Raw genomic sequence first — 8572 nt, 5'->3', positions numbered from 1 at the left:
CGAGAAAAGATGACCTAATGGCGCGACCTTGGATAGTCAAGTTGGGCATAGTTCAAAAGAAACTGAAGAAGCTGATCTTCGTTGGTCAGGAGTTTTCTCCAGTCAGGAAGCGGGGTTCAATTGTTCGCTTCAAGTGGTCAGGCGGAGTTGATCTTGGAACTCCCCACGCTCGTTCTGTCTCTCTTAGTAACTGGCCTTCGAGAAAATAATTGTACGCTGATTCGAGCCTTGTCGGGCCAAAATGACATTTTGCCGATAGTTTAAAGTTTTCGGTCGCCCATCTGAAAAACAACACTCTAACGCGAACACTAGATATTACACGATGGCAGTGGCGTTGTCATCGGCGTTGACGGTCGCTCCAGCTCGCTTTTGGGCTACGAAACGCTTAGGCATAAGATTCGAAACAGCGAATAACGGCGAAAAGTGAAAGACGGCGCACCAAAAACGTGAGATTGATATTTAATATCAACGCTGGTCTTTCTACTAAGAGTCGCAGCGCTTATGTGCTAAAGGAAGAAGCTTAGGCTCTAAAAGATGAGAAATGAACCTGTAATTCTTGCTCGAGGAGCGTTCAACGGACGTTAAATAGCGCCAAAAAGACGTAAATCGATTTTTGCGCAGTTTTTGCTACGACTGCATCAACCAAGCGTGCTTGGTGGCTAGAACGTAATTCTTAGCCACGCAATAAAGTTTCACGCCAGCCGTGGCGTAAGTCATTGCGGGTGTCCGATGTCGATTCGGAAGTGACTTTTCTCAAAAATCAATTACTTTGCGGACGTTTGATTGATCAATGTTCTGTAAGCATCAGACGATAGAACAGACCCTGAGCTTTCGATGGATGTATAATATAACGTTGATATGTTTCTTTGTAAAGTAGAAGAGAAAACGCGGCCCTCCGGTGCCGACTACATTCACGCGAGATCACATGCACCAAAAAAACTAACAACACGTGCTTGGTCTAAGGAATAAGCCGACCGCTCAATAATTTGTTTACCCCTAGAATGTTTAGGACATGAGCTTTCTAATATGCTAGTACGGGAATGGTTCATTGAGCAGAGATGGACAAAAGCTGTCTAAAATCAGATACTGTGCCGGCCAACAGTACGTTGCCCCACTCTTTTTGAACGGGCCGCCCACGACGCTTGCATGGCCTTGCCCAGTGCCATCTACACTACTAAGATGAAAAAGACGTCACGGCCTACCGCGCGTTAAATACGGCGCGAGTAACTCTAAGCTTCGCTTCAAATTTCTTCGTTCGCGCTCGCGGCGGCCGTGCGCGAACCGCTTCCGCCGCCGTGCGACGAAAATCGTGACATTTCTATAGAAGCGCCTTTGTCGGGGTCCCCGGGATCCCGCGCACGACGTCGCTCGACGTCACCGTCACGTGCGGTGCGAAGAGCTAAGACTGTTTGACGACGTCAACCGCGCAAAGTCGTTCTGCTGATAGCTTAGAAACGCTTTGAAATATGCTTTCGAAAGCGTTGCGCGACCGTGGCGTTTGGCTTCGTCTGTTTTAGCTTAGTGTGGCGATGACGTCATTCATTGCGTCATCACCTCTGGGCGCGTTTCCTCGCCGATTTATTTATGTCCCTCTCCCGCGCTTCTCGGTGTCCCACCGTTGCCTTTTAGAGGGATGCGACCATGTAATAAATACCGAGTTATTTACTTAGCCGGTTCTAATAAAAATTGGACTGCTCATAGGTACTGCACCGTTTTGCTTCTAATCGACCAGGAAAATGCTACTTATTTTGTAGGACCGTCGTACTGACAAATACGCAAAAATTAGATTTTCTCCAAGCAGAGGCCTTCCCTCTTATAATAATTTATCCGGGTGTTTGTGCCTTGAGGCGAGTACCTGGAGTTAGGAACTGTTTTGATAACAATAAATAATCGAGCTAGAGTCAGGGACTACTGGAGTATCTATTTAATGAAGCCGAAGTTAGGGACTGGGTATCTGAGGACCTTTTTTCTGACTCCGGCTCTCATTGCTGAAAGTTAAAGGTTAAACATGCGTATGGACTTTCCCGTAGTGCAGGCCGTTGTGTAACCAACGCTAATATCACAGATTGAAGCTGGAGTTAGGGATCGACTGTTTAGATAACAGAATAATCAATCCGGAGCCAGACACCGATTTCTAATAGAAATAGTCAAGTCACGGTTAGGAACTGAGTATCTAATAGGAATTGTCAAGTAGAGACCTTCCCTCCTATAATGATTTATGGACAGGGTGATTGTGTCTGGAGGCGAGTACCTGGAGTTAGGGGACGGTATTAGTGACAGAAATAATGAAGCTAGGGACTACTGGAGTGTCTATCGAATAAAGCTGGAGTTAGGGACTGAGTATCTGATAGACTTCCTTGGGCCGGAGTTATAGGGAATGTGTATCTGAGGACGTTCGTGTCTCTTTTTTCTGACTCCGGCTCTCATTGCTGGAATTTCTCTCCCCCAGAGGTTAATTAATATGCGTGTGGACCTTCCCGTAGTGCATGCAGTAGTGTAGCCAACGCTAATAACACAGCTGGAGCAAGGAATCGACTGTTTATATAACAGGAATATTCAAGCAGGAGTCAGAGACTGATTTCTAATAGAAATATTCAAGTCGGAGTTAGGAACTGAGTGTCTAATAGGAACTGTCAAATTGGAGTTCCCTGTCCTTTCTTCTTTTTGTTCCCCTATGCGTTTCTCACACTGTTTTGATAACAGAAATAATCAAGCAAGAGTCGATCAGGAACTACTGGAGTATCTATTTATTAAAACCGGAGTTAGGGACTGAGATAGATTTGATTGGGCCGGAGTTAGGGACTGGGTATCTGAGGACCTTTTATCTGACTCCGGCTCTCACTGATGGAAGTTCTGTCCTCCAGAGGTTAATATGGGTAATATGCCAACGCTAATACTGTAACACAGAAATAATGAAGCTGGAGCTAGGGATCGACTGTTTATATAACAGAAATAATCAAGCCGGAGTCAGAGACTGCTGTCTAATACTAATATTCAAGTCAGAGTTAGGAACTGAGTCTCTAATAGGAATTTTCAATTTGGAGTTCCCTGCCCTTTCACACTACGGGAGGCCATATCAGCGGCATGATGCATATTCACCGCTGGGAAGGAGAACTTTCAGAAAAAGAGGGAAAGCTATTAGCAAGACCAATACCCGGGCGAAGCCGGGTTGACTGCTAGTACTGCAAAAAAGGACATCGTCGATTGATTGAACGAACGAAAGAGCGTGTGATTGCGTTGCGCGTCACTTCTACTCATCCAGATCGAATTTTTAATTAAGCGCGAGATACGCTCTCGCTCTCCTCTTGCGATCGCTTTCTGGCCGCCCGTAGCGTTTTTATCGACGCTGCTGACAGCTTTACTCTTAGCAGCGTCTTCAGCTTCTCAGGGAAATAGAAGCTTTGAAAATGGCTAATGATGAGTTCTTTACCTTCGATTGCCGCGTACGCAGCCGCGCGGCATTCTTTCATGGATCCTCTTCTTTTCTCCATAATGTCGAAATCAAAGCAACAGCTTTATCGTCCACGCGCGATCCATATGATAAAAGGCCAAAAAAGTTAAATACGTTCGAATTTGTTACCTGTATGGATAACTTTCGTGTCACGGGACTTGTAGGCAATGAGGAACAGATGGGCTCAATCGAGGTCGAAAGAAGACAAGCGCATGATTGCGCTTTTGCTGGAAGAATTCGGCTTGAGGGAAAGGGATTCTAAGGGAAGAATGGAGCTAGAAGAATTTGCATCAAATGCAATCGGCGCCTCAGCTCGAAGCGTTCGCAGATGGCGATTCGAATTTTTTAGCAATTTAGGGCAATTTAATTGTTACAAACGTGGGAATATGGACGTTCTATTATCAAAGAAGAGGAGTGCAGAACGAAAGCAGCAAAGTGAGCCAAGAGAAACTCGTGCATAAGAGGGCGTCCATACAGCTCTCTTTAACGTCGGTGATCGATTAGCTGCAAAAACGGTTTTCCCAGTTGATTCTAAAGGTCTCCTGTATGAATTTACGCCCCTCTTAATCTAGATTCATGCACTTTCAAAGGTAATCAGTGCAAGCGTTTACCGTCGACGTCCACGCATGAGTCGGAGTTTTTATTTCTTTTTATACTGTACATATACTTCAAGTTTTAGAGAATTATGATAAACTTGGCAAAAGCCTTTAGAATACAATTGCTACAAGTACACGAGAAACTACAACAGTGGAGTCTTATTCTCTAATAAACCTACAGTAGATTACCAAAAAATTGGTTGACTGATGAACTAAATCACTATACGGCTGCTAGTTAATGTCTCAGGGAAGAGAGCTATTGAATGCGAATAGAGCTTTCGGTAGCCTGGTCCCCAGTCCCTCTCAAGGACACCCTCTCTGGAACACCGTTATACGTGTGTCCCTGAGAGGGTCTGGGGACCAGGATAGGCTTCCGTCCTAGCTTGTAGACCGACGGCAGTGTAGATAGATAGATAAATAGATATACTGTATGTTTTATTTTGGTAAACCATTAGCTCAGAGGCCAATCTTCCTGGTGCCGTACATCAAAGAAAAACTAAATCCCTAGAGATAAATGACATAAATAAAGCCACTAAAGTTAAATATATCAATTTTCAGAGTTATAAAATTTGAGTCTGATTTTGAAAGCTGCCAAATCATTTTTGCTCTTAGATCAGCAGGCAGCGAATTCCACAACTTCTGCGCACGATAAACGGTCGACCTTTTCCATGCCTCAGTTCGAGGCCTATCAATGCAAACACCAGATGATGATAACCTAGTGTTGTAATTGGAGTTTGAGATTGCCTTGAAGAATTGCCCAATCAAAGAGATCGCCACTGAAAATAAGGATCGATGAGCAAATTGTCAAATTTGAGAGCAGTGCCGAGACAAGGATCGCAGACGAAACTTTGAATAGAAATGTTGCAAGCCACCTCCTGCATCAGTGCTATCACGGTAGGTGAGACCTTCCAGAACTCTTATACCTCTTCTCTATCCTCAGCAAACGATTCTTAGTGCCCGCCGATCCATTACTCCAGATAACAGAGCCATAATCAAGACACGGCTGTATCACCGACTTCTCCAGAACCAAGAGCCTTTTCTGAAGCAGACGATGACAACGATAGAAAATTCCCCAATTACGACCTGCTTTTCTCATAACAGGCGAGACGTGATCTTTCCAACTGAGATTAGCATCAAATATAATGCCGAGGTATCTTGCCGACCCGGTCGAAGACAAGACTTCAGAGCCAATCCTGATGGAAGGAGAGACATCTGATTTTTTCCGAAAAGGAGGGTACATGACAAATTCCGATTTTCGGCCATTCAGAGACATAAAATTTTCTTTATACCAGTTAGACACAGAATCCACCTCCCTCTGACTGAAGAACTGACAAGACTTCAGCCTCAGAATTCAGACTCGAGTGCAGGCATCATCAGCATATAAGATGATGGATGAACGATTCGAAATGCAATCCGGCAGCCTGCCCGTAAAGAAGTTGATAATAGCCGGCCGAGCTTTGACCCTTGCGGAACACCTCTCCGAATTTGACACTTTTGCGACGAGCAGCCTGCCACCAGGACAGCTTGAAACCTATTCGACAGGTACGACGTAAGCCACTCAATTAAGAGCAATGCCGTTAACACCCTTAAGGGGGAGTTTGCGACGCAGGAGGTCGTGATCAACTGTATAAAAGGCTTTTCGCACATCCAGAAAGACCGAGCCTGACCAGGAACCACTATCCTTCGCCTTTGCTAGACCTATCACATGCGAGAATAGATGCAGCATCTTGAGTTGACCTCTTTCTTTTGAAACCAAATTGACAATCCGGAAGTAAACCCTTATCCTCAAATTGACGACCGTACACCTGCGGAGGCAATTGGGTTGTGGGCGTAGCGCGCACAGACCCGGGGCGGATGGTGTGCACCGATTCTCCGGGGAGAATCATCCCGGCCGGTGCGGAAACCAATCCAAACCCCCATACACTCGCCAACGAGACGCCCGGGATCGTTGGCGACCCCCAAGGACGTGACGCAGCTCCCAGTGGACTCAAATTACACCAAACCGCAGTGTATGTATACGGGATCTCAGCGACTATCGACAAAAATGTTTTTCATGCCATAAATAGCGCTCTCCGCTTACGTCGCCGCTAATCGGCGCGAGAAACTCGCCAGATCACGCGGATCCATCTGGATATAGCGCGTGTAAGCGTCGCTACGCCACTGTCCGAGCCTTCGAATCGTCGAGTCTTCTATCCCCGCTTCCGCCGCCGATGTCGCTGCGCTGATGCGAAAGCTGTGGCCCGAATAGCGATCGGCGGGGATGCCACGAGCGCGCAAGGCTGTTTAACGTGGTCGACGAGCGCCTGTCGCGACAACGCCGAGCCATCCCCAAAGACGAAAATGGGCCCCTTCTCCATCCCACGCCGAGCCACGTAAGCTAGCAGCGCATTCACCGGGCAGATGTCCGCCTCCGCTCTGCCGATCACGACGGCGACGCCATTGCAGAACGGTTCTTCTTTTGATTCTTCTAGGCGTAATCGGACGAAGGTCGGCGCTTCCACGGAGTCAACAGCTATGTCAGCGGGAGACAAATGGCGGTGCGGGTCGAACGCCGCATGGCAGCGTAAATTCACTCGAGCGAAGAAAGCCAAAGAATCCGATGCAGCAAGCCGCCCAGAGCATCGCGACGTCCCAGAGGTGAGCAAACGGACTCCATGCCTTCCGTAGCTGGCGTAAAATTGTAGGTGTGACGGAAAGACGCGGATCTGGTGCCGCTCGGCCTTGCACTTGCTTTATACCCGCCAGAGCGAGCTTGGGCTGCGGAAGGGAGCCCGCCAACGGGTCGGAACCACTGTCGGAAATCTGCACAAAACGCACGCCTGCCAAGTAAGTTTTAATCGAGGAATAACGTAAACCGTCCCTGGACATTTGTGCGCAAAATAGGCACAACGTTCGTTTGACCGCTGGAAGCGGCGTCAACGAGAAAGCGACTGCAAAAATTCACAAATCGACGTTGTCCGGCGGCATAGACGCGGCGAGTGCAATCGGCGACGCCGCTGGCAATGATTGCAGAAAGATCTGACTCCAGTGCGGCGAACCCCGCGGAAGCGTCGGTGGGCACAGTAGCTCCAATAGCGGCTGGAGGATCCGCGCTGGCTCCGGCGATAGTCATGGCGCCAGCGTCAAAATCTGCACACGAGATTCGTCACGCGAAATTAGGTCGGCCAGCGTATTGGAGATTCCCGGGAGGTGTCGCGCCCGCCACGAAAAGACGAAGTGTTTGGCGTAGAATTGAAGGGTGCGTAGCAGGGGCATGACCGAGGAATCCCGCGACGATCCCGTGGCCACGGCAGACACAACTGTTGTGTTGTGCGAGCGCAGCAACACGGGAGCGCCCGACCTCCCTGCACCCCACAGTGCCGCTGCCAGCACCACAGGGAGAGGCTCTTTCGGCAATCGTGCGCGAAGCCCAGCGATCGCACCATTGCAACTGACACAATTGGAATTGCCAAACGGCTCCGCAGCCCCACGAGCCGGAGGCTTCCGTCACGAAGAGTGAAAATTTCACCGACCCGTTCCAGTGCGGGAAAATCGCGCGCCACCGCCGTAGATCAGCCCGAGCGGCGTCTACCAAATAGACGCGCCATTCCGGTTGGGGTTGGCCCCTCGTCAAGTCAATAAGCCAGCGCAAGAAAGCGCGGCGCGCCGGCACCACTGTCGCTGTATGTTGCAGGAGGCCGATGAGTTCCTGCAGGTCCCGTCTAGAGCAGGAAACTCGCCTCTTTCATTTTTCGAGCTCGGCCGCGATCCTTGCCATCATTCCCTCTTGCAAGTACCTGCTCCGACGTATCGAGCTCTAAGCCCAGGCCAGCTGCGTCGTGGGTCCCTCGACCTTATGCGCCGCAATAGGGACCCCTAACTCGTCGCATGTGGCTAAGGCGATCTCACGGTTGCAGGCGCCCTCAAGCGAACCCGGCCGTCCTAAGAATAGATTGTCGTCCAGGTAGTGTACTCCGGACAAAATGCCGCGCCGATACATTACCCAGAGCAGGGCGTCCGCAACCGCAGAGAAGATGAACGGGGCCGACCGTAGGTCGAATGGCAGTGCCGTGTTCAAGTAAGACCTACAGTGCATCCCACGTCAGATCGAAAATGGGCGTGTCTTACTGTTTTACCTGCGTTTGTTTCGTTTTTCTTTGCAAATAAAGTACAAACCTACATCCATATGTTCTTTGGTCTTTCCTCTACCTGCCGAGATGTCTCGTTTGACGATAATTCATTTCAGATTTTAGTTGAGCGAGGAGATAGTAAGTAGTCCTTCGATGAACGTTAGGCTATTTTTGAGACAAGCGCAGTGATTTCTTTAGCAGCGGCTAGTTGTAACACCTTTATCGCTTTTAGTTCTTCGAGAACTCTTTGGGCTTTCCGGAACCATTCTGTCGTCGGCCGTAGGGCGATTTTTGCGCGGGGCGTGCCTAAATTACGTTAGGCTAATGTGTGGCTAAACGGAACGACCGCCAATCCACTTATCGCAGCATGATTAGGAGATAGGCTCTTTCCATTCGCTTTCGAGCGATTTTCCCGA

This window comes from Oscarella lobularis, chromosome 5, assembly GCF_947507565.1.
Source record: "Oscarella lobularis chromosome 5, ooOscLobu1.1, whole genome shotgun sequence".
NCBI lineage: Eukaryota > Metazoa > Porifera > Homoscleromorpha > Homosclerophorida > Oscarellidae > Oscarella > Oscarella lobularis.
This window is presented reverse-complemented; position numbering follows the sequence as displayed.